Source organism: Thunnus maccoyii, chromosome 17, assembly GCF_910596095.1.
Source record: "Thunnus maccoyii chromosome 17, fThuMac1.1, whole genome shotgun sequence".
Lineage (NCBI taxonomy): Eukaryota > Metazoa > Chordata > Actinopteri > Scombriformes > Scombridae > Thunnus > Thunnus maccoyii.
In genome coordinates, this window is record NC_056549.1 from 10,383,241 (window position 1) to 10,405,224 (window position 21,984).

The following is a 21,984-nucleotide window of genomic DNA, read 5'->3' on the forward strand; positions in this document are numbered from 1 at the left end:
TTTAAAAACAATTATCGCTGATCATATATAGCAGGAGGGAGCTAAAAAGAGGTTTTTGGGCCTTTTCCACAAAATCCCTTACAATTTGTCACTCACTCACGTATTGATGGCATTGAGCTGCCATGGCAGTTACTGGCCTAACCATGCGGAGCAATTTGGGGTTCAGTCTCTTTGGTGAGGGGCATTTTGGAATGTCGACAGGAGGAGGCGGGAATCGAACCGCAAACCGCGTGATTGCTTGGTGATAGTGTCTAACTTGTGAGCCACAGTTGCCCCAAAACCATGCCTCCTTCGAGCCGGATTTGAACCAGCGACCTAAGGATGTCTATTGTTATTCCTCTACAGTCCTCCGCTCTACCAACTGAGCTATCGAAGGGGTATAGAGAGTTGTGTCAGAAAATGAGAAAATCTGAATTCTGAGTTTGACTGTGTTAAAAACAATTATCGCTGATCATAGATAGCAGGAGGGAGCTAAAAAGAGGTTTTTGGGCCTTTTCCACAAAATCCCTTACAATTTGTCACTCACTCACGTATTGATGGCATTGAGCTGCCATGGCAGTTACTGGCCTAACCATGCGGAGCAATTTGGGGTTCAGTCTCTTTGGTGAGGGGCATTTTGGAATGTCGACAGGAGGAGGCGGGAATCGAACCGCCAACCGCGTGATTGCTTGGTGATAGTGTCTAACTTGTGAGCCACAGTTGCCCTAAAACGATGACTCCTTCGAGCCGGATTTGAACCAGCGACCTAAGGATGTCTATTGTTATTCCTCTACAGTCCTCCGCTCTACCAACTGAGCTATCGAAGGGGTATAGAGAGTCGTGTCAGAAAATGAGAAAATCTGAATTCTGAGTTTGACTGTTTTAAAAACAATTATCGCTGATCATATATAGCAGGAGGGAGCTAAAAAGAGGTTTTTGGGCCTTTTCCACAAAATCCCTTACAATTTGTCACTCACTCACGTATTGATGGCATTGAGCTGCCATGGCAGTTACTGGCCTAACCATGCGGAGCAATTTGGGGTTCAGTCTCTTTGGTGAGGGGCATTTTGGAATGTCGACAGGAGGAGGCGGGAATCGAACCGCCAACCGCGTGATTGCTTGGTGATAGTGTCTAACTTGTGAGCCACAGTTGCCCCAAAACCATGCCTCCTTCGAGCCGGATTTGAACCAGCGACCTAAGGATGTCTATTGTTATTCCTCTACAGTCCTCCGCTCTACCAACTGAGCTATCGAAGGGGTATAGAGAGTTGTGTCAGAAAATGAGAAAATCTGAATTCTGAGTTTGACTGTGTTAAAAACAATTATCGCTGATCATAGATAGCAGGAGGGAGCTAAAAAGAGGTTTTTGGGCCTTTTCCACAAAATCCCTTACAATTTGTCACTCACTCACGTATTGATGGCATTGAGCTGCCATGGCAGTTACTGGCCTAACCATGCGGAGCAATTTGGGGTTCAGTCTCTTTGGTGAGGGGCATTTTGGAATGTCGACAGGAGGAGGCGGGAATCGAACCGCCAACCGCGTGATTGCTTGGTGATAGTGTCTAACTTGTGAGCCACAGTTGCCCTAAAACGATGACTCCTTCGAGCCGGATTTGAACCAGCGACCTAAGGATGTCTATTGTTATTCCTCTACAGTCCTCCGCTCTACCAACTGAGCTATCGAAGGGGTATAGAGAGTCGTGTCAGAAAATGAGAAAATCTGAATTCTGAGTTTGACTGTTTTAAAAACAATTATCGCTGATCATATATAGCAGGAGGGAGCTAAAAAGAGGTTTTTGGGCCTTTTCCACAAAATCCCTTACAATTTGTCACTCACTCACGTATTGATGGCATTGAGCTGCCATGGCAGTTACTGGCCTAACCATGCGGAGCAATTTGGGGTTCAGTCTCTTTGGTGAGGGGCATTTTGGAATGTCGACAGGAGGAGGCGGGAATCGAACCGCCAACCGCGTGATTGCTTGGTGATAGTGTCTAACTTGTGAGCCACAGTTGCCCCAAAACCATGCCTCCTTCGAGCCGGATTTGAACCAGCGACCTAAGGATGTCTATTGTTATTCCTCTACAGTCCTCCGCTCTACCAACTGAGCTATCGAAGGGGTATAGAGAGTCGTGTCAGAAAATGAGAAAATCTGAATTCTGAGTTTGACTGTGTTAAAAACAATTATCGCTGATCATAGATAGCAGGAGGGAGCTAAAAAGAGGTTTTTGGGCCTTTTCCACAAAACCCCTTACAATTTGTCACTCACTCACGTATTGATGGCATTGAGCTGCCATGGCAGTTACTGGCCTAACCATGCGGAGCAATTTGGGGTTCAGTCTCTTTGGTGAGGGGCATTTTGGAATGTCGACAGGAGGAGGCGGGAATCGAACCGCCAACCGCGTGATTGCTTGGTGATAGTGTCTAACTTGTGAGCCACAGTTGCCCCAAAACCATGCCTCCTTCGAGCCGGATTTGAACCAGCGACCTAAGGATGTCTATTGTTATTCCTCTACAGTCCTTCGCTCTACCAACTGAGCTATCGAAGGGGTATAGAGAGTTGTGTCAGAAAATGAGAAAATCTGAATTCTGAGTTTGACTGTGTTAAAAACAATTATCGCTGATCATAGATAGCAGGAGGGAGCTAAAAAGAGGTTTTTGGGCCTTTTCCACAAAATCCCTTACAATTTGTCACTCACTCACGTATTGATGGCATTGAGCTGCCATGGCAGTTACTGGCCTAACCATGCGGAGCAATTTGGGGTTCAGTCTCTTTGGTGAGGGGCATTTTGGAATGTCGACAGGAGGAGGCGGGAATTGAACCGCCAACCGCGTGATTGCTTGGTGATAGTGTCTAACTTGTGAGCCACAGTTGCCCCAAAACCATGCCTCCTTCGAGCTGGATTTGAACCAGCGACCTAAGGATGTCTATTGTTATTCCTCTACAGTCCTCCGCTCTACCAACTGAGCTATCGAAGGGGTATAGAGAGTCGTGTCAGAAAATGAGAAAATCTGAATTCTGAGTTTGACTGTGTTAAAAACAATTATCGCTGATCATAGATAGCAGGAGGGAGCTAAAAAGAGGTTTTTGGGCCTTTTCCACAAAATCCCTTACCATTTGTCACTCACTCACGTATTGATGGCATTGAGCTGCCATGGCAGTTACTGGCCTAACCATGCGGAGCAATTTGGGGTTCAGTCTCTTTGGTGAGGGGCATTTTGGAATGTCGACAGGAGGAGGCGGGAATCGAACCGCCAACCGCGTGATTGCTTGGTGATAGTGTCTAACTTGTGAGCCACAGTTGCCCCAAAACCATGCCTCCTTCGAGCCGGATTTCAACCAGCGACCTAAGGATGTCTATTGTTATTCCTCTACAGTCCTCCGCTCTACCAACTGAGCTATCGAAGGGGTATAGAGAGTCGTGTCAGAAAATGAGAAAATCTGAATTCTGAGTTTGACTGTGTTAAAAACAATTATCGCTGATCATAGATAGCAGGAGGGAGCTAAAAAGAGGTTTTTGGGCCTTTTCCACAAAATCCCTTACAATTTGTCACTCACTCACGTATTGATGGCATTGAGCTGCCATGGCAGTTACTGGCCTAACCATGCGGAGCAATTTGGGGTTCAGTCTCTTTGGTGAGGGGCATTTTGGAATGTCGACAGGAGGAGGCGGGAATCGAACCGCCAACCGCGTGATTGCTTGGTGATAGTGTCTAACTTGTGAGCCACAGTTGCCCTAAAACGATGACTCCTTCGAGCCGGATTTGAACCAGCGACCTAAGGATGTCTATTGTTATTCCTCTACAGTCCTCCGCTCTACCAACTGAGCTATCGAAGGGGTATAGAGAGTTGTGTCAGAAAATGAGAAAATCTGAATTCTGAGTTTGACTGTATTAAAAACAATTATCGGTGATCATAGATAGCAGGAGGGAGCTAAAAAGAGGTTTTTGGGCCTTTTCCACAAAATCCCTTACAATTTGTCACTCACTCACGTATTGATGGCATTGAGCTGCCATGGCAGTTACTGGCCTAACCATGCGGAGCAATTTGGGGTTCAGTCTCTTTGGTGAGGGGCATTTTGGAATGTCGACAGGAGGAGGCGGGAATCGAACCGCCAACCACGTGATTGCTTGGTGATAGTGTCTAACTTGTGAGCCACAGTTGCCCCAAAACCATGCCTCCTTCGAGCCGGATTTGAACCAGCGACCTAAGGATGTCTATTGTTATTCCTCTACAGTCCTCCGCTCTACCAACTGAGCTATCGAAGGGGTATAGAGAGTTGTGTCAGAAAATGAGAAAATCTGAATTCTGAGTTTGACTGTGTTAAAAACAATTATCGCTGATCATAGATAGCAGGAGGGAGCTAAAAAGAGGTTTTTGGGCCTTTTCCACAAAATCCCTTACAATTTGTCACTCACTCACGTATTGATGGCATTGAGCTGCCATGGCAGTTACTGGCCTAACCATGCGGAGCAATTTGGGGTTCAGTCTCTTTGGTGAGGGGCATTTTGGAATGTCGACAGGAGGAGGCGGGAATCGAACCGCCAACCGCGTGATTGCTTGGTGATAGTGTCTAACTTGTGAGCCACAGTTGCCCTAAAACGATGACTCCTTCGAGCCGGATTTGAACCAGCGACCTAAGGATGTCTATTGTTATTCCTCTACAGTCCTCCGCTCTACCAACTGAGCTATCGAAGGGGTATAGAGAGTCGTGTCAGAAAATGAGAAAATCTGAATTCTGAGTTTGACTGTATTAAAAACAATTATCGCTGATCATAGATAGCAGGAGGGAGCTAAAAAGAGGTTTTTGGGCCTTTTCCACAAAATCCCTTACCATTTGTCACTCACTCACGTATTGATGGCATTGAGCTGCCATGGCAGTTACTGGCCTAACCATGCGGAGCAATTTGGGGTTCAGTCTCTTTGGTGAGGGGCATTTTGGAATGTCGACAGGAATCGAACCGCCAACCGCGTGATTGCTTGGTGATAGTGTCTAACTTGTGAGCCACAGTTGCCCCAAAACCATGCCTCCTTCGAGCCGGATTTGAACCAGCGACCTAAGGATGTCTATTGTTATTCCTCTACAGTCCTCCGCTCTACCAACTGAGCTATCGAAGGGGTATAGAGAGTTGTGTCAGAAAATGAGAAAATCTGAATTCTGAGTTTGACTGTTTTAAAAACAATTATCGGTGATCATAGATAGCAGGAGGGAGCTAAAAAGAGGTTTTTGGGCCTTTTCCACAAAATCCCTTACAATTTGTCACTCACTCACGTATTGATGGCATTGAGCTGCCATGGCAGTTACTGGCCTAACCATGCGGAGCAATTTGGGGTTCAGTCTCTTTGGTGAGGGGCATTTTGGAATGTCGACAGGAGGAGGCGGGAATCGAACCGCCAACCGCGTGATTGCTTGGTGATAGTGTCTAACTTGTGAGCCACAGTTGCCCCAAAACCATGCCTCCTTCGAGCCGGATTTCAACCAGCGACCTAAGGATGTCTATTGTTATTCCTCTACAGTCCTCCGCTCTACCAACTGAGCTATCGAAGGGGTATAGAGAGTCGTGTCAGAAAATGAGAAAATCTGAATTCTGAGTTTGACTGTGTTAAAAACAATTATCGCTGATCATAGATAGCAGGAGGGAGCTAAAAAGAGGTTTTTGGGCCTTTTCCACAAAATCCCTTACAATTTGTCACTCACTCACGTATTGATGGCATTGAGCTGCCATGGCAGTTACTGGCCTAACCATGCAGAGCAATTTGGGGTTCAGTCTCTTTGGTGAGGGGCATTTTGGAATGTTGACAGGAATCGAACCGCCAACCGCGTGATTGCTTGGTGATAGTGTCTAACTTGTGAGCCACAGTTGCCCCAAAACCATGCCTCCTTCGAGCCGGATTTGAACCAGCGACCTAAGGATGTCTATTGTTATTCCTCTACAGTCCTCCGCTCTACCAACTGAGCTATCGAAGGGGTATAGAGAGTCGTGTCAGAAAATGAGAAAATCTGAATTCTGAGTTTGACTGTGTTAAAAACAATTATCGCTGATCATAGATAGCAGGAGGGAGCTAAAAAGAGGTTTTTGGGCCTTTTCCACAAAATCCCTTACAATTTGTCACTCACTCACGTATTGATGGCATTGAGCTGCCATGGCAGTTACTGGCCTAACCATGCGGAGCAATTTGGGGTTCAGTCTCTTTGGTGAGGGGCATTTTGGAATGTCGACAGGAATCGAACCGCCAACCGCGTGATTGCTTGGTGATAGTGTCTAACTTGTGAGCCACAGTTGCCCCAAAACCATGCCTCCTTCGAGCCGGATTTGAACCAGCGACCTAAGGATGTCTATTGTTATTCCTCTACAGTCCTCCGCTCTACCAACTGAGCTATCGAAGGGGTATAGAAAGTTGTGTCAGAAAATGAGAAAATCTGAATTCTGAGTTTGACTGTGTTAAAAACAATTATCGCTGATCATAGATAGCAGGAGGGAGCTAAAAAGAGGTTTTTGGGCCTTTTCCACAAAATCCCTTACAATTTGTCACTCACTCACGTATTGATGGCATTGAGCTGCCATGGCAGTTACTGGCCTAACCATGCGGAGCAATTTGGGGTTCAGTCTCTTTGGTGAGGGGCATTTTGGAATGTCGACAGGAGGAGGCGGGAATCGAACCGCCAACCGCGTGATTGCTTGGTGATAGTGTCTAACTTGTGAGCCACAGTTGCCCTAAAACGATGACTCCTTCGAGCCGGATTTGAACCAGCGACCTAAGGATGTCTATTGTTATTCCTCTACAGTCCTCCGCTCTACCAACTGAGCTATCGAAGGGGTATAGAGAGTCGTGTCAGAAAATGAGAAAATCTGAATTCTGAGTTTGACTGTATTAAAAACAATTATCGGTGATCATAGATAGCAGGAGGGAGCTAAAAAGAGGTTTTTGGGCCTTTTCCACAAAATCCCTTACAATTTGTCACTCACTCACGTATTGATGGCATTGAGCTGCCATGGCAGTTACTGGCCTAACCATGCGGAGCAATTTGGGGTTCAGTCTCTTTGGTGAGGGGCATTTTGGAATGTCGACAGGAGGAGGCGGGAATTGAACCGCCAACCGCGTGATTGCTTGGTGATAGTGTCTAACTTGTGAGCCACAGTTGCCCCAAAACCATGCCTCCTTCGAGCCGGATTTGAACCAGCGACCTAAGGATGTCTATTGTTATTCCTCTACAGTCCTCCGCTCTACCAACTGAGCTATCGAAGGGGTATAGAGAGTCGTGTCAGAAAATGAGAAAATCTGAATTCTGAGTTTGACTGTGTTAAAAACAATTATCGCTGATCATAGATAGCAGGAGGGAGCTAAAAAGAGGTTTTTGGGCCTTTTCCACAAAATCCCTTACCATTTGTCACTCACTCACGTATTGATGGCATTGAGCTGCCATGGCAGTTACTGGCCTAACCATGCGGAGCAATTTGGGGTTCAGTCTCTTTGGTGAGGGGCATTTTGGAATGTCGACAGGAGGAGGCGGGAATCGAACCGCCAACCGCGTGATTGCTTGGTGATAGTGTCTAACTTGTGAGCCACAGTTGCCCCAAAACCATGCCTCCTTCGAGCCGGATTTCAACCAGCGACCTAAGGATGTCTATTGTTATTCCTCTACAGTCCTCCGCTCTACCAACTGAGCTATCGAAGGGGTATAGAGAGTCGTGTCAGAAAATGAGAAAATCTGAATTCTGAGTTTGACTGTGTTAAAAACAATTATCGCTGATCATAGATAGCAGGAGGGAGCTAAAAAGAGGTTTTTGGGCCTTTTCCACAAAATCCCTTACAATTTGTCACTCACTCACGTATTGATGGCATTGAGCTGCCATGGCAGTTACTGGCCTAACCATGCGGAGCAATTTGGGGTTCAGTCTCTTTGGTGAGGGGCATTTTGGAATGTCGACAGGAGGAGGCGGGAATCGAACCGCCAACCGCGTGATTGCTTGGTGATAGTGTCTAACTTGTGAGCCACAGTTGCCCTAAAACGATGACTCCTTCGAGCCGGATTTGAACCAGCGACCTAAGGATGTCTATTGTTATTTCTCTACAGTCCTCCGCTCTACCAACTGAGCTATCGAAGGGGTATAGAGAGTTGTGTCAGAAAATGAGAAAATCTGAATTCTGAGTTTGACTGTATTAAAAACAATTATCGGTGATCATAGATAGCAGGAGGGAGCTAAAAAGAGGTTTTTGGGCCTTTTCCACAAAATCCCTTACAATTTGTCACTCACTCACGTATTGATGGCATTGAGCTGCCATGGCAGTTACTGGCCTAACCATGCGGAGCAATTTGGGGTTCAGTCTCTTTGGTGAGGGGCATTTTGGAATGTCGACAGGAGGAGGCGGGAATCGAACCGCCAACCGCGTGATTGCTTGGTGATAGTGTCTAACTTGTGAGCAACAGTTGCCCCAAAACCATGCCTCCTTCGAGCCGGATTTGAACCAGCGACCTAAGGATGTCTATTGTTATTCCTCTACAGTCCTCCGCTCTACCAACTGAGCTATCGAAGGGGTATAGAGAGTCGTGTCAGAAAATGAGAAAATCTGAATTCTGAGTTTGACTGTGTTAAAAACAATTATCGGTGATCATAGATAGCAGGAGGGAGCTAAAAAGAGGTTTTTGGGCCTTTTCCACAAAATCCCTTACAATTTGTCACTCACTCACGTATTGATGGCATTGAGCTGCCATGGCAGTTACTGGCCTAACCATGCGGAGCAATTTGGGGTTCAGTCTCTTTGGTGAGGGGCATTTTGGAATGTCGACAGGAGGAGGCGGGAATCGAACCGCCAACCGCGTGATTGCTTGGTGATAGTGTCTAACTTGTGAACCACAGTTGCCCTAAAACGATGACTCCTTCGAGCCGGATTTGAACCAGCGACCTAAGGATGTCTATTGTTATTCCTCTACAGTCCTCCGCTCTACCAACTGAGCTATCGAACGGGTATAGAGAGTCGTGTCAGAAAATGAGAAAATCTGAATTCTGAGTTTGACTGTATTAAAAACAATTATCGCTGATCATAGATAGCAGGAGGGAGCTAAAAAGAGGTTTTTGGGCCTTTTCCACAAAATCCCTTACCATTTGTCACTCACTCACGTATTGATGGCATTGAGCTGCCATGGCAGTTACTGGCCTAACCATGCGGAGCAATTTGGGGTTCAGTCTCTTTGGTGAGGGGCATTTTGGAATGTCGACAGGAATCGAACCGCCAACCGCGTGATTGCTTGGTGATAGTGTCTAACTTGTGAGCCACAGTTGCCCCAAAACCATGCCTCCTTCGAGCCGGATTTGAACCAGCGACCTAAGGATGTCTATTGTTATTCCTCTACAGTCCTCCGCTCTACCAACTGAGCTATCGAAGGGGTATAGAGAGTTGTGTCAGAAAATGAGAAAATCTGAATTCTGAGTTTGACTGTTTTAAAAACAATTATCGGTGATCATAGATAGCAGGAGGGAGCTAAAAAGAGGTTTTTGGGCCTTTTCCACAAAATCCCTTACAATTTGTCACTCACTCACGTATTGATGGCATTGAGCTGCCATGGCAGTTACTGGCCTAACCATGCGGAGCAATTTGGGGTTCAGTCTCTTTGGTGAGGGGCATTTTGGAATGTCGACAGGAGGAGGCGGGAATCGAACCGCCAACCGCGTGATTGCTTGGTGATAGCGTCTAACTTGTGAGCCACAGTTGCCCCAAAACCATGCCTCCTTCGAGCCGGATTTCAACCAGCGACCTAAGGATGTCTATTGTTATTCCTCTACAGTCCTCCGCTCTACCAACTGAGCTATCGAAGGGGTATAGAGAGTCGTGTCAGAAAATGAGAAAATCTGAATTCTGAGTTTGACTGTGTTAAAAACAATTATCGCTGATCATAGATAGCAGGAGGGAGCTAAAAAGAGGTTTTTGGGCCTTTTCCACAAAATCCCTTACAATTTGTCACTCACTCACGTATTGATGGCATTGAGCTGCCATGGCAGTTACTGGCCTAACCATGCAGAGCAATTTGGGGTTCAGTCTCTTTGGTGAGGGGCATTTTGGAATGTCGACAGGAATCGAACCGCCAACCGCGTGATTGCTTGGTGATAGTGTCTAACTTGTGAGCCACAGTTGCCCCAAAACCATGCCTCCTTCGAGCCGGATTTGAACCAGCGACCTAAGGATGTCTATTGTTATTCCTCTACAGTCCTCCGCTCTACCAACTGAGCTATCGAAGGGGTATAGAGAGTCGTGTCAGAAAATGAGAAAATCTGAATTCTGAGTTTGACTGTGTTAAAAACAATTATCGGTGATCATAGATAGCAGGAGGGAGCTAAAAAGAGGTTTTTGGGCCTTTTCCACAAAATCCCTTACAATTTGTCACTCACTCACGTATTGATGGCATTGAGCTGCCATGGCAGTTACTGGCCTAACCATGCGGAGCAATTTGGGGTTCAGTCTCTTTGGTGAGGGGCATTTTGGAATGTCGACAGGAGGAGGCGGGAATCGAACCGCCAACCGCGTGATTGCTTGGTGATAGTGTCTAACTTGTGAGCCACAGTTGCCCCAAAACCATGCCTCCTTCGAGCCGGATTTGAACCAGCGACCTAAGGATGTCTATTGTTATTCCTCTACAGTCCTCCGCTCTACCAACTGAGCTATCGAAGGGGTATAGAGAGTTGTGTCAGAAAATGAGAAAATCTGAATTCTGAGTTTGACTGTATTAAAAACAATTATCGCTGATCATAGATAGCAGGAGGGAGCTAAAAAGAGGTTTTTGGGCCTTTTCCACAAAATCCCTTACAATTTGTCACTCACTCACGTATTGATGGCATTGAGCTGCCATGGCAGTTACTGGCCTAACCATGCGGAGCAATTTGGGGTTCAGTCTCTTTGGTGAGGGGCATTTTGGAATGTCGACAGGAGGAGGCGGGAATCGAACCGCCAACCGCGTGATTGCGTCTAACTTGTGAGCCACAGTTGCCCCAAAACCATGCCTCCTTCGAGCCGGATTTGAACCAGCGACCTAAGGATGTCTATTGTTATTCCTCTACAGTCCTCCGCTCTACCAACTGAGCTATCGAAGGGGTATAGAGAGTCGTGTCAGAAAATGAGAAAATCTGAATTCTGAGTTTGACTGTGTTAAAAACAATTATCGCTGATCATAGATAGCAGGAGGGAGCTAAAAAGAGGTTTTTGGGCCTTTTCCACAAAATCCCTTACAATTTGTCACTCACTCACGTATTGATGGCATTGAGCTGCCATGGCAGTTACTGGCCTAACCATGCGGAGCAATTTGGGGTTCAGTCTCTTTGGTGAGGGGCATTTTGGAATGTCGACAGGAGGAGGCGGGAATCGAACCGCCAACCGCGTGATTGCTTGGTGATAGTGTCTAACTTGTGAGCCACAGTTGCCCTAAAACGATGACTCCTTCGAGCCGGATTTGAACCAGCGACCTAAGGATGTCTATTGTTATTCCTCTACAGTCCTCCGCTCTACCAACTGAGCTATCGAAGGGGTATAGAGAGTCGTGTCAGAAAATGAGAAAATCTGAATTCTGAGTTTGACTGTATTAAAAACAATTATCGCTGATCATAGATAGCAGGAGGGAGCTAAAAAGAGGTTTTTGGGCCTTTTCCACAAAATCCCTTACCATTTGTCACTCACTCACGTATTGATGGCATTGAGCTGCCATGGCAGTTACTGGCCTAACCATGCGGAGCAATTTGGGGTTCAGTCTCTTTGGTGAGGGGCATTTTGGAATGTCGACAGGAATCGAACCGCCAACCGCGTGATTGCTTGGTGATAGTGTCTAACTTGTGAGCCACAGTTGCCCCAAAACCATGCCTCCTTCGAGCCGGATTTGAACCAGCGACCTAAGGATGTCTATTGTTATTCCTCTACAGTCCTCCGCTCTACCAACTGAGCTATCGAAGGGGTATAGAGAGTTGTGTCAGAAAATGAGAAAATCTGAATTCTGAGTTTGACTGTATTAAAAACAATTATCGGTGATCATAGATAGCAGGAGGGAGCTAAAAAGAGGTTTTTGGGCCTTTTCCACAAAATCCCTTACAATTTGTCACTCACTCACGTATTGATGGCATTGAGCTGCCATGGCAGTTACTGGCCTAACCATGCGGAGCAATTTGGGGTTCAGTCTCTTTGGTGAGGGGCATTTTGGAATGTCGACAGGAGGAGGCGGGAATCGAACCGCCAACCGCGTGATTGCTTGGTGATAGTGTCTAACTTGTGAGCCACAGTTGCCCCAAAACCATGCCTCCTTCGAGCCGGATTTGAACCAGCGACCTAAGGATGTCTATTGTTATTCCTCTACAGTCCTCCGCTCTACCAACTGAGCTATCGAAGGGGTATAGAGAGTCGTGTCAGAAAATGAGAAAATCTGAATTCTGAGTTTGACTGTGTTAAAAACAATTATCGCTGATCATAGATAGCAGGAGGGAGCTAAAAAGAGGTTTTTGGGCCTTTTCCACAAAATCCCTTACAATTTGTCACTCACTCACGTATTGATGGCATTGAGCTGCCATGGCAGTTACTGGCCTAACCATGCAGAGCAATTTGGGGTTCAGTCTCTTTGGTGAGGGGCATTTTGGAATGTCGACAGGAATCGAACCGCCAACCGCGTGATTGCTTGGTGATAGTGTCTAACTTGTGAGCCACAGTTGCCCCAAAACCATGCCTCCTTCGAGCCGGATTTGAACCAGCGACCTAAGGATGTCTATTGTTATTCCTCTACAGTCCTCCGCTCTACCAACTGAGCTATCGAAGGGGTATAGAGAGTCGTGTCAGAAAATGAGAAAATCTGAATTCTGAGTTTGACTGTGTTAAAAACAATTATCGCTGATCATAGATAGCAGGAGGGAGCTAAAAAGAGGTTTTTGGGCCTTTTCCACAAAATCCCTTACAATTTGTCACTCACTCACGTATTGATGGCATTGAGCTGCCATGGCAGTTACTGGCCTAACCATGCGGAGCAATTTGGGGTTCAGTCTCTTTGGTGAGGGGCATTTTGGAATGTCGACAGGAATCGAACCGCCAACCGCGTGATTGCTTGGTGATAGTGTCTAACTTGTGAGCCACAGTTGCCCCAAAACCATGCCTCCTTCGAGCCGCATTTGAACCAGCGACCTAAGGATGTCTATTGTTATTCCTCTACAGTCCTCCGCTCTACCAACTGAGCTATCGAAGGGGTATAGAAAGTTGTGTCAGAAAATGAGAAAATCTGAATTCTGAGTTTGACTGTGTTAAAAACAATTATCGCTGATCATAGATAGCAGGAGGGAGCTAAAAAGAGGTTTTTGGGCCTTTTCCACAAAATCCCTTACAATTTGTCACTCACTCACGTATTGATGGCATTGAGCTGCCATGGCAGTTACTGGCCTAACCATGCGGAGCAATTTGGGGTTCAGTCTCTTTGGTGAGGGGCATTTTGGAATGTCGACAGGAGGAGGCGGGAATTGAACCGCCAACCGCGTGATTGCTTGGTGATAGTGTCTAACTTGTGAGCCACAGCTGACCCAAAACCATGCCTCCTTCGAGCCGCATTTGAACCAGCGACCTAAGGATGTCTATTGTTATTCCTCTACAGTCCTCCACTCTACCAACTGAGCTATCGAAGGGGTATAGAGAGTCGTGTCAGAAAATGAGAAAATCTGAATTCTGAGTTTGACTGTGTTAAAAACAATTATCGCTGATCATAGATAGCAGGAGGGAGCTAAAAAGAGGTTTTTGGGCCTTTTCCACAAAATCCCTTACAATTTGTCACTCACTCACGTATTGATGGCATTGAGCTGCCATGGCAGTTACTGGCCTAACCATGCGGAGCAATTTGGGGTTCAGTCTCTTTGGTGAGGGGCATTTTGGAATGTCGACAGGAGGAGGCGGGAATCGAACCGCCAACCGCGTGATTGCTTGGTGATAGTGTCTAACTTGTGAGCCACAGTTGCCCCAAAACCATGCCTCCTTCGAGCCGGATTTGAACCAGCGACCTAAGGATGTCTATTGTTATTCCTCTACAGTCCTCCGCTCTACCAACTGAGCTATCGAAGGGGTATAGAGTCGTGTCAGAAAATGAGAAAATCTGAATTCTGAGTTTGACTGTTTTAAAAACAATTATCGGTGATCATATATAGCAGGAGGGAGCTAAAAAGAGGTTTTTGGGCCTTTTCCACAAAATCCCTTACAATTTGTCACTCACTCACGTATTGATGGCATTGAGCTGCCATGGCAGTTACTGGCCTAACCATGCGGAGCAATTTGGGGTTCAGTCTCTTTGGTGAGGGGCATTTTGGAATGTCGACAGGAGGAGGCGGGAATCGAACCGCCAACCGCGTGATTGCGTCTAACTTGTGAGCCACAGTTGCCCCAAAACCATGCCTCCTTCGAGCCGGATTTGAACCAGCGACCTAAGGATGTCTATTGTTATTCCTCTACAGTCCTCCGCTCTACCAACTGAGCTATCGAAGGGGTATAGAGAGTCGTGTCAGAAAATGAGAAAATCTGAATTCTGAGTTTGACTGTGTTAAAAACAATTATCGCTGATCATAGATAGCAGGAGGGAGCTAAAAAGAGGTTTTTGGGCCTTTTCCACAAAATCCCTTACAATTTGTCACTCACTCACGTATTGATGGCATTGAGCTGCCATGGCAGTTACTGGCCTAACCATGCGGAGCAATTTGGGGTTCAGTCTCTTTGGTGAGGGGCATTTTGGAATGTCGACAGGAGGAGGCGGGAATCGAACCGCCAACCGCGTGATTGTGTCTAACTTGTGAGCCACAGTTGCCCCAAAACCATGCCTCCTTCGAGCCGGATTTGAACCAGCGACCTAAGGATGTCTATTGTTATTCCTCTACAGTCCTCCGCTCTACCAACTGAGCTATCGAAGGGGTATAGAGAGTCGTGTCAGAAAATGAGAAAATCTGAATTCTGAGTTTGACTGTGTTAAAAACAATTATCGCTGATCATAGATAGCAGGAGGGAGCTAAAAAGAGGTTTTTGGGCCTTTTCCACAAAATCCCTTACAATTTGTCACTCACTCACGTATTGATGGCATTGAGCTGCCATGGCAGTTACTGGCCTAACCATGCAGAGCAATTTGGGGTTCAGTCTCTTTGGTGAGGGGCATTTTGGAATGTCGACAGGAATCGAACCGCCAACCGCGTGATTGCGTCTAACTTGTGAGCCACAGTTGCCCCAAAACCATGCCTCCTTCGAGCCGGATTTGAACCAGCGACCTAAGGATGTCTATTGTTATTCCTCTACAGTCCTCCGCTCTACCAACTGAGCTATCGAAGGGGTATAGAGAGTTGTGTCAGAAAATGAGAAAATCTGAATTCTGAGTTTGACTGTATTAAAAACAATTATCGCTGATCATAGATAGCAGGAGGGAGCTAAAAAGAGGTTTTTGGGCCTTTTCCACAAAATCCCTTACAATTTGTCACTCACTCACGTATTGATGGCATTGAGCTGCCATGGCAGTTACTGGCCTAACCATGCGGAGCAATTTGGGGTTCAGTCTCTTTGGTGAGGGGCATTTTGGAATGTCGACAGGAGGAGGCGGGAATCGAACCGCCAACCGCGTGATTGCTTGGTGATAGTGTCTAACTTGTGAGCCACAGTTGCCCCAAAACCATGCCTCCTTCGAGCCGGATTTCAACCAGCGACCTAAGGATGTCTATTGTTATTCCTCTACAGTCCTCCGCTCTACCAACTGAGCTATCGAAGGGGTATAGAGAGTCGTGTCAGAAAATGAGAAAATCTGAATTCTGAGTTTGACTGTGTTAAAAACAATTATCGCTGATCATAGATAGCAGGAGGGAGCTAAAAAGAGGTTTTTGGGCCTTTTCCACAAAATCCCTTACAATTTGTCACTCACTCACGTATTGATGGCATTGAGCTGCCATGGCAGTTACTGGCCTAACCATGCGGAGCAATTTGGGGTTCAGTCTCTTTGGTGAGGGGCATTTTGGAATGTCGACAGGAGGAGGCGGGAATCGAACCGCCAACCGCGTGATTGCTTGGTGATAGTGTCTAACTTGTGAGCCACAGTTGCCCTAAAACGATGAGTCCTTCGAGCCGGATTTGAACCAGCGACCTAAGGATGTCTATTGTTATTCCTCTACAGTCCTCCGCTCTACCAACTGAGCTATCGAAGGGGTATAGAGAGTCGTGTCAGAAAATGAGAAAATCTGAATTCTGAGTTTGACTGTATTAAAAACAATTATCGCTGATCATAGATAGCAGGAGGGAGCTAAAAAGAGGTTTTTGGGCCTTTTCCACAAAATCCCTTACCATTTGTCACTCACTCACGTATTGATGGCATTGAGCTGCCATGGCAGTTACTGGCCTAACCATGCGGAGCAATTTGGGGTTCAGTCTCTTTGGTGAGGGGCATTTTGGAATGTCGACAGGAATCGAACCGCCAACCGCGTGATTGCTTGGTGATAGTGTCTAACTTGTGAGCCACAGTTGCCCCAAAACCATGCCTCCTTCGAGCCGGATTTGAACCAGCGACCTAAGGATGTCTATTGTTATTCCTCTACAGTCCTCCGCTCTACCAACTGAGCTATCGAAGGGGTATAGAGAGTTGTGTCAGAAAATGAGAAAATCTGAATTCTGAGTTTGACTGTATTAAAAACAATTATCGGTGATCATAGATAGCAGGAGGGAGCTAAAAAGAGGTTTTTGGGCCTTTTCCACAAAATCCCTTACAATTTGTCACTCACTCACGTATTGATGGCATTGAGCTGCCATGGCAGTTACTGGCCTAACCATGCGGAGCAATTTGGGGTTCAGTCTCTTTGGTGAGGGGCATTTTGGAATGTCGACAGGAGGAGGCGGGAATCGAACCGCCAACCGCGTGATTGCTTGGTGATAGTGTCTAACTTGTGAGCCACAGTTGCCCCAAAACCATGCCTCCTTCGAGCCGGATTTGAACCAGCGACCTAAGGATGTCTATTGTTATTCCTCTACAGTCCTCCGCTCTACCAACTGAGCTATCGAAGGGGTATAGAGAGTCGTGTCAGAAAATGAGAAAATCTGAATTCTGAGTTTGACTGTGTTAAAAACAATTATCGCTGATCATAGATAGCAGGAGGGAGCTAAAAAGAGGTTTTTGGGCCTTTTCCACAAAATCCCTTACAATTTGTCACTCACTCACGTATTGATGGCATTGAGCTGCCATGGCAGTTACTGGCCTAACCATGCAGAGCAATTTGGGGTTCAGTCTCTTTGGTGAGGGGCATTTTGGAATGTCGACAGGAATCGAACCGCCAACCGCGTGATTGCTTGGTGATAGTGTCTAACTTGTGAGCCACAGTTGCCCCAAAACCATGCCTCCTTCGAGCCGGATTTGAACCAGCGACCTAAGGATGTCTATTGTTATTCCTCTACAGTCCTCCGCTCTACCAACTGAGCTATCGAAGGGGTATAGAGAGTCGTGTCAGAAAATGAGAAAATCTGAATTCTGAGTTTGACTGTGTTAAAAACAATTATCGCTGATCATAGATAGCAGGAGGGAGCTAAAAAGAGGTTTTTGGGCCTTTTCCACAAAATCCCTTACAATTTGTCACTCACTCACGTATTGATGGCATTGAGCTGCCATGGCAGTTACTGGCCTAACCATGCGGAGCAATTTGGGGTTCAGTCTCTTTGGTGAGGGGCATTTTGGAATGTCGACAGGAATCGAACCGCCAACCGCGTGATTGCTTGGTGATAGTGTCTAACTTGTGAGCCACAGTTGCCCCAAAACCATGCCTCCTTCGAGCCGGATTTGAACCAGCGACCTAAGGATGTCTATTGTTATTCCTCTACAGTCCTCCGCTCTACCAACTGAGCTATCGAAGGGGTATAGAAAGTTGTGTCAGAAAATGAGAAAATCTGAATTCTGAGTTTGACTGTGTTAAAAACAATTATCGCTGATCATAGATAGCAGGAGGGAGCTAAAAAGAGGTTTTTGGGCCTTTTCCACAAAATCCCTTACAATTTGTCACTCACTCACGTATTGATGGCATTGAGCTGCCATGGCAGTTACTGGCCTAACCATGCGGAGCAATTTGGGGTTCAGTCTCTTTGGTGAGGGGCATTTTGGAATGTCGACAGGAATCGAACCGCCAACCGCGTGATTGCTTGGTGATAGTGTCTAACTTGTGAGCCACAGTTGCCCCAAAACCATGCCTCCTTCGAGCCGGATTTGAACCAGCGACCTAAGGATGTCTATTGTTATTCCTCTACAGTCCTCCGCTCTACCAACTGAGCTATCGAAGGGGTATAGAGAGTTGTGTCAGAAAATGAGAAAATCTGAATTCTGAGTTTGACTGTGTTAAAAACAATTATCGCTGATCATAGATAGCAGGAGGGAGCTAAAAAGAGGTTTTTGGGCCTTTTCCACAAAATCCCTTACAATTTGTCACTCACTCACGTATTGATGGCATTGAGCTGCCATGGCAGTTACTGGCCTAACCATGCGGAGCAATTTGGGGTTCAGTCTCTTTGGTGAGGGGCATTTTGGAATGTCGACAGGAGGAGGCGGGAATCGAACCGCCAACCGCGTGATTGCTTGGTGATAGTGTCTAACTTGTGAGCCACAGTTGCCCTAAAACGATGACTCCTTCGAGCCGGATTTGAACCAGCGACCTAAGGATGTCTATTGTTATTCCTCTACAGTCCTCCGCTCTACCAACTGAGCTATCGAAGGGGTATAGAGAGTTGTGTCAGAAAATGAGAAAATCTGAATTCTGAGTTTGACTGTGTTAAAAACAATTATCGCTGATCATAGATAGCAGGAGGGAGCTAAAAAGAGGTTTTTGGGCCTTTTCCACAAAATCCCTTACAATTTGTCACTCACTCACGTATTGATGGCATTGAGCTGCCATGGCAGTTACTGGCCTAACCATGCGGAGCAATTTGGGGTTCAGTCTCTTTGGTGAGGGGCATTTTGGAATGTCGACAGGAGGAGGCGGGAATCGAACCGCCAACCGCGTGATTGCGTCTAACTTGTGAGCCACAGTTGCCCCAAAACCATGCCTCCTTCGAGCCGGATTTGAACCAGCGACCTAAGGATGTCTATTGTTATTCCTCTACGGTCCTCCGCTCTACCAACTGAGCTATCGAAGGGGTATAGAGAGTCGTGTCAGAAAATGAGAAAATCTGAATTCTGAGTTTGACTGTGTTAAAAACAATTATCGCTGATCATAGATAGCAGGAGGGAGCTAAAAAGAGGTTTTTGGGCCTTTTCCACAAAATCCCTTACAATTTGTCACTCACTCACGTATTGATGGCATTGAGCTGCCATGGCAGTTACTGGCCTAACCATGCGGAGCAATTTGGGGTTCAGTCTCTTTGGTGAGGGGCATTTTGGAATGTCGACAGGAATCGAACCGCCAACCGCGTGATTGCTTGGTGATAGTGTCTAACTTGTGAGCCACAGTTGCCCCAAAACCATGCCTCCTTCGAGCCGGATTTGAACCAGCGACCTAAGGATGTCTATTGTTATTCCTCTACAGTCCTCCGCTCTACCAACTGAGCTATCGAAGGGGTATAGAGAGTTGTGTCAGAAAATGAGAAAATCTGAATTCTGAGTTTGACTGTGTTAAAAACAATTATCGCTGATCATAGATAGCAGGAGGGAGCTAAAAAGAGGTTTTTGGGCCTTTTCCACAAAATCCCTTACAATTTGTCACTCACTCACGTATTGATGGCATTGAGCTGCCATGGCAGTTACTGGCCTAACCATGCGGAGCAATTTGGGGTTCAGTCTCTTTGGTGAGGGGCATTTTGGAATGTCGACAGGAGGAGGCGGGAATCGAACCGCCAACCGCGTGATTGCTTGGTGATAGTGTCTAACTTGTGAGCCACAGTTGCCCCAAAACCATGCCTCCTTCGAGCCGGATGAACCAGCGACCTAAGGATGTCTATTGTTATTCCTCTACAGTCCTCCGCTCTACCAACTGAGCTATCGAAGGGGTATAGAGAGTTGTGTCAGAAAATGAGAAAATCTGAATTCTGAGTTTGACTGTGTTAAAAACAATTATCGCTGATCATAGATAGCAGGAGGGAGCTAAAAAGAGGTTTTTGGGCCTTTTCCACAAAATCCCTTACAATTTGTCACTCACTCACGTATTGATGGCATTGAGCTGCCATGGCAGTTACTGGCCTAACCATGCGGAGCAATTTGGGGTTCAGTCTCTTTGGTGAGGGGCATTTTGGAATGTCGACAGGAGGAGGCGGGAATCGAACCGCCAACCGCGTGATTGCTTGGTGATAGTGTCTAACTTGTGAGCCACAATTGCCCTAAAACGATGACTCCTTCGAGCCGGATTTGAACCAGCGACCTAAGGATGTCTATTGTTATTCCTCTACAGTCCTCCGCTCTACCAACTGAGCTATCGAAGGGGTATAGAGAGTTGTGTCAGAAAATGAGAAAATCTGAATTCTGAGTTTGACTGTGTTAAAAACAATTATCGCTGATCATAGATAGCAGGAGGGAGCTAAAAAGAGGTTTTTGGGCCTTTTCCACAAAATCCCTTACAATTTGTCACTCACTCACGTATTGATGGCATTGAGCTGCCATGGCAGTTACTGGCCTAACCATGCGGAGCAATTTGGGGTTCAGTCTCTTTGGTGAGGGGCATTTTGGAATGTCGACAGGAGGAGGCGGGAATTGAACCGCCAACCGCGTGATTGCTTGGTGATAGTGTCTAACTTGTGAGCCACAGTTGCCCCAAAACCATGCCTCCTTCGAGCCGGATTAGAACCAGCGACCTAAGGATGTCTATTGTTATTCCTCTACAGTCCTCCGCTCTACCAACTGAGCTATCGAAGGGGTATAGAGAGTTGTGTCAGAAAATGAGAAAATCTGAATTCTGAGTTTGACTGTGTTAAAAACAATTATCGCTGATCATAGATAGCAGGAGGGAGCTAAAAAGAGGTTTTTGGGCCTTTTCCACAAAATCCCTTACAATTTGTCACTCACTCACGTATTGATGGCATTGAGCTGCCATGGCAGTTACTGGCCTAACCATGCGGAGCAATTTGGGGTTCAGTCTCTTTGGTGAGGGGCATTTTGGAATGTCGACAGGAGGAGGCGGGAATCGAACCGCCAACCGCGTGATTGCTTGGTGATAGTGTCTAACTTGTGAGCAACAGTTGCCCTAAAACGATGACTCCTTCGAGCCGGATTTGAACCAGCGACCTAAGGATGTCTATTGTTATTCCTCTACAGTCCTCCGCTCTACCAACTGAGCTATCGAAGGGGTATAGAGAGTCGTGTCAGAAAATGAGAAAATCTGAATTCTGAGTTTGACTGTATTAAAAACAATTATCGGTGATCATAGATAGCAGGAGGGAGCTAAAAAGAGGTTTTTGGGCCTTTTCCACAAAATCCCTTACAATTTGTCACTCACTCACATATTGATGGCATTGAGCTGCCATGGCAGTTACTGGCCTAACCATGCGGAGCAATTTGGGGTTCAGTCTCTTTGGTGAGGGGCATTTTGGAATGTCGACAGGAATCGAACCGCCAACCGCGTGATTGCTTGGTGATAGTGTCTAACTTGTGAGCCACAGCTGCCCCAAAACCATGCCTCCTTCGAGCCGGATTTGAACCAGCGACCTAAGGATGTCTATTGTTATTCCTCTACAGTCCTCCGCTCTACCAACTGAGCTATCGAAGGGGTATAGAGAGTCGTGTCAGAAAATGAGAAAATCTGAATTCTGAGTTTGACTGTGTTAAAAACAATTATCGCTGATCATAGATAGCAGGAGGGAGCTAAAAAGAGGTTTTTGGGCCTTTTCCACAAAATCCCTTACAATTTGTCACTCACTCACGTATTGATGGCATTGAGCTGCCATGGCAGTTACTGGCCTAACCATGCGGAGCAATTTGGGGTTCAGTCTCTTTGGTGAGGGGCATTTTGGAATGTCGACAGGAGGAGGCGGGAATCGAACCGCCAACCGCATGATTGCTTGGTGATAGTGTCTAACTTGTGAG

General features: G+C 46.4%; 1 protein-coding gene and 50 non-coding genes across 54 annotated transcripts in view; all 51 read right to left on the bottom strand.

The window, feature by feature from the left end:
* LOC121882450 (hormonally up-regulated neu tumor-associated kinase homolog A) overlaps positions 1-21,984 on the bottom strand; it is a 122,617-nt gene that overhangs the window by 72,553 nt on the left and 28,080 nt on the right. The window lies entirely within an intron of this gene.
* trnay-gua lies at positions 288-376 on the bottom strand. Its single transcript is given in 2 exon segments — positions 288-323; positions 340-376. It is a non-coding gene; the product is annotated as a tRNA-Tyr (tRNA).
* Positions 718-806, bottom strand: trnay-gua. Its single transcript is given in 2 exon segments — positions 718-753; positions 770-806. It is a non-coding gene; the product is annotated as a tRNA-Tyr (tRNA).
* On the bottom strand, positions 1,148-1,236 carry trnay-gua. Its single transcript is given in 2 exon segments — positions 1,148-1,183; positions 1,200-1,236. It is a non-coding gene; the product is annotated as a tRNA-Tyr (tRNA).
* On the bottom strand, positions 1,578-1,666 carry trnay-gua. The gene is given in 2 exon segments: positions 1,578-1,613; positions 1,630-1,666. It is a non-coding gene; the product is annotated as a tRNA-Tyr (tRNA).
* trnay-gua lies at positions 2,008-2,096 on the bottom strand. The gene is given in 2 exon segments: positions 2,008-2,043; positions 2,060-2,096. It is a non-coding gene; the product is annotated as a tRNA-Tyr (tRNA).
* trnay-gua lies at positions 2,438-2,526 on the bottom strand. Its single transcript is given in 2 exon segments — positions 2,438-2,473; positions 2,490-2,526. It is a non-coding gene; the product is annotated as a tRNA-Tyr (tRNA).
* Positions 2,868-2,956, bottom strand: trnay-gua. Its single transcript is given in 2 exon segments — positions 2,868-2,903; positions 2,920-2,956. It is a non-coding gene; the product is annotated as a tRNA-Tyr (tRNA).
* Positions 3,298-3,386, bottom strand: trnay-gua. The gene is given in 2 exon segments: positions 3,298-3,333; positions 3,350-3,386. It is a non-coding gene; the product is annotated as a tRNA-Tyr (tRNA).
* Positions 3,728-3,816, bottom strand: trnay-gua. Its single transcript is given in 2 exon segments — positions 3,728-3,763; positions 3,780-3,816. It is a non-coding gene; the product is annotated as a tRNA-Tyr (tRNA).
* Positions 4,158-4,246, bottom strand: trnay-gua. Its single transcript is given in 2 exon segments — positions 4,158-4,193; positions 4,210-4,246. It is a non-coding gene; the product is annotated as a tRNA-Tyr (tRNA).
* Positions 4,588-4,676, bottom strand: trnay-gua. The gene is given in 2 exon segments: positions 4,588-4,623; positions 4,640-4,676. It is a non-coding gene; the product is annotated as a tRNA-Tyr (tRNA).
* On the bottom strand, positions 5,008-5,096 carry trnay-gua. Its single transcript is given in 2 exon segments — positions 5,008-5,043; positions 5,060-5,096. It is a non-coding gene; the product is annotated as a tRNA-Tyr (tRNA).
* Positions 5,438-5,526, bottom strand: trnay-gua. The gene is given in 2 exon segments: positions 5,438-5,473; positions 5,490-5,526. It is a non-coding gene; the product is annotated as a tRNA-Tyr (tRNA).
* On the bottom strand, positions 5,858-5,946 carry trnay-gua. Its single transcript is given in 2 exon segments — positions 5,858-5,893; positions 5,910-5,946. It is a non-coding gene; the product is annotated as a tRNA-Tyr (tRNA).
* trnay-gua lies at positions 6,278-6,366 on the bottom strand. Its single transcript is given in 2 exon segments — positions 6,278-6,313; positions 6,330-6,366. It is a non-coding gene; the product is annotated as a tRNA-Tyr (tRNA).
* On the bottom strand, positions 6,708-6,796 carry trnay-gua. Its single transcript is given in 2 exon segments — positions 6,708-6,743; positions 6,760-6,796. It is a non-coding gene; the product is annotated as a tRNA-Tyr (tRNA).
* On the bottom strand, positions 7,138-7,226 carry trnay-gua. Its single transcript is given in 2 exon segments — positions 7,138-7,173; positions 7,190-7,226. It is a non-coding gene; the product is annotated as a tRNA-Tyr (tRNA).
* On the bottom strand, positions 7,568-7,656 carry trnay-gua. The gene is given in 2 exon segments: positions 7,568-7,603; positions 7,620-7,656. It is a non-coding gene; the product is annotated as a tRNA-Tyr (tRNA).
* trnay-gua lies at positions 7,998-8,086 on the bottom strand. Its single transcript is given in 2 exon segments — positions 7,998-8,033; positions 8,050-8,086. It is a non-coding gene; the product is annotated as a tRNA-Tyr (tRNA).
* trnay-gua lies at positions 8,428-8,516 on the bottom strand. The gene is given in 2 exon segments: positions 8,428-8,463; positions 8,480-8,516. It is a non-coding gene; the product is annotated as a tRNA-Tyr (tRNA).
* On the bottom strand, positions 8,858-8,946 carry trnay-gua. Its single transcript is given in 2 exon segments — positions 8,858-8,893; positions 8,910-8,946. It is a non-coding gene; the product is annotated as a tRNA-Tyr (tRNA).
* trnay-gua lies at positions 9,278-9,366 on the bottom strand. The gene is given in 2 exon segments: positions 9,278-9,313; positions 9,330-9,366. It is a non-coding gene; the product is annotated as a tRNA-Tyr (tRNA).
* On the bottom strand, positions 9,708-9,796 carry trnay-gua. The gene is given in 2 exon segments: positions 9,708-9,743; positions 9,760-9,796. It is a non-coding gene; the product is annotated as a tRNA-Tyr (tRNA).
* Positions 10,128-10,216, bottom strand: trnay-gua. Its single transcript is given in 2 exon segments — positions 10,128-10,163; positions 10,180-10,216. It is a non-coding gene; the product is annotated as a tRNA-Tyr (tRNA).
* Positions 10,558-10,646, bottom strand: trnay-gua. The gene is given in 2 exon segments: positions 10,558-10,593; positions 10,610-10,646. It is a non-coding gene; the product is annotated as a tRNA-Tyr (tRNA).
* On the bottom strand, positions 10,977-11,065 carry trnay-gua. The gene is given in 2 exon segments: positions 10,977-11,012; positions 11,029-11,065. It is a non-coding gene; the product is annotated as a tRNA-Tyr (tRNA).
* Positions 11,407-11,495, bottom strand: trnay-gua. The gene is given in 2 exon segments: positions 11,407-11,442; positions 11,459-11,495. It is a non-coding gene; the product is annotated as a tRNA-Tyr (tRNA).
* On the bottom strand, positions 11,827-11,915 carry trnay-gua. The gene is given in 2 exon segments: positions 11,827-11,862; positions 11,879-11,915. It is a non-coding gene; the product is annotated as a tRNA-Tyr (tRNA).
* On the bottom strand, positions 12,257-12,345 carry trnay-gua. The gene is given in 2 exon segments: positions 12,257-12,292; positions 12,309-12,345. It is a non-coding gene; the product is annotated as a tRNA-Tyr (tRNA).
* On the bottom strand, positions 12,677-12,765 carry trnay-gua. The gene is given in 2 exon segments: positions 12,677-12,712; positions 12,729-12,765. It is a non-coding gene; the product is annotated as a tRNA-Tyr (tRNA).
* trnay-gua lies at positions 13,097-13,185 on the bottom strand. Its single transcript is given in 2 exon segments — positions 13,097-13,132; positions 13,149-13,185. It is a non-coding gene; the product is annotated as a tRNA-Tyr (tRNA).
* trnay-gua lies at positions 13,527-13,615 on the bottom strand. The gene is given in 2 exon segments: positions 13,527-13,562; positions 13,579-13,615. It is a non-coding gene; the product is annotated as a tRNA-Tyr (tRNA).
* On the bottom strand, positions 13,957-14,045 carry trnay-gua. Its single transcript is given in 2 exon segments — positions 13,957-13,992; positions 14,009-14,045. It is a non-coding gene; the product is annotated as a tRNA-Tyr (tRNA).
* On the bottom strand, positions 14,374-14,462 carry trnay-gua. The gene is given in 2 exon segments: positions 14,374-14,409; positions 14,426-14,462. It is a non-coding gene; the product is annotated as a tRNA-Tyr (tRNA).
* Positions 14,793-14,881, bottom strand: trnay-gua. Its single transcript is given in 2 exon segments — positions 14,793-14,828; positions 14,845-14,881. It is a non-coding gene; the product is annotated as a tRNA-Tyr (tRNA).
* On the bottom strand, positions 15,202-15,290 carry trnay-gua. The gene is given in 2 exon segments: positions 15,202-15,237; positions 15,254-15,290. It is a non-coding gene; the product is annotated as a tRNA-Tyr (tRNA).
* Positions 15,632-15,720, bottom strand: trnay-gua. The gene is given in 2 exon segments: positions 15,632-15,667; positions 15,684-15,720. It is a non-coding gene; the product is annotated as a tRNA-Tyr (tRNA).
* trnay-gua lies at positions 16,062-16,150 on the bottom strand. The gene is given in 2 exon segments: positions 16,062-16,097; positions 16,114-16,150. It is a non-coding gene; the product is annotated as a tRNA-Tyr (tRNA).
* trnay-gua lies at positions 16,482-16,570 on the bottom strand. The gene is given in 2 exon segments: positions 16,482-16,517; positions 16,534-16,570. It is a non-coding gene; the product is annotated as a tRNA-Tyr (tRNA).
* On the bottom strand, positions 16,912-17,000 carry trnay-gua. The gene is given in 2 exon segments: positions 16,912-16,947; positions 16,964-17,000. It is a non-coding gene; the product is annotated as a tRNA-Tyr (tRNA).
* On the bottom strand, positions 17,332-17,420 carry trnay-gua. The gene is given in 2 exon segments: positions 17,332-17,367; positions 17,384-17,420. It is a non-coding gene; the product is annotated as a tRNA-Tyr (tRNA).
* Positions 17,752-17,840, bottom strand: trnay-gua. Its single transcript is given in 2 exon segments — positions 17,752-17,787; positions 17,804-17,840. It is a non-coding gene; the product is annotated as a tRNA-Tyr (tRNA).
* On the bottom strand, positions 18,172-18,260 carry trnay-gua. The gene is given in 2 exon segments: positions 18,172-18,207; positions 18,224-18,260. It is a non-coding gene; the product is annotated as a tRNA-Tyr (tRNA).
* trnay-gua lies at positions 18,602-18,690 on the bottom strand. The gene is given in 2 exon segments: positions 18,602-18,637; positions 18,654-18,690. It is a non-coding gene; the product is annotated as a tRNA-Tyr (tRNA).
* On the bottom strand, positions 19,021-19,109 carry trnay-gua. Its single transcript is given in 2 exon segments — positions 19,021-19,056; positions 19,073-19,109. It is a non-coding gene; the product is annotated as a tRNA-Tyr (tRNA).
* Positions 19,441-19,529, bottom strand: trnay-gua. Its single transcript is given in 2 exon segments — positions 19,441-19,476; positions 19,493-19,529. It is a non-coding gene; the product is annotated as a tRNA-Tyr (tRNA).
* On the bottom strand, positions 20,299-20,387 carry trnay-gua. Its single transcript is given in 2 exon segments — positions 20,299-20,334; positions 20,351-20,387. It is a non-coding gene; the product is annotated as a tRNA-Tyr (tRNA).
* trnay-gua lies at positions 20,729-20,817 on the bottom strand. The gene is given in 2 exon segments: positions 20,729-20,764; positions 20,781-20,817. It is a non-coding gene; the product is annotated as a tRNA-Tyr (tRNA).
* trnay-gua lies at positions 21,159-21,247 on the bottom strand. The gene is given in 2 exon segments: positions 21,159-21,194; positions 21,211-21,247. It is a non-coding gene; the product is annotated as a tRNA-Tyr (tRNA).
* Positions 21,579-21,667, bottom strand: trnay-gua. Its single transcript is given in 2 exon segments — positions 21,579-21,614; positions 21,631-21,667. It is a non-coding gene; the product is annotated as a tRNA-Tyr (tRNA).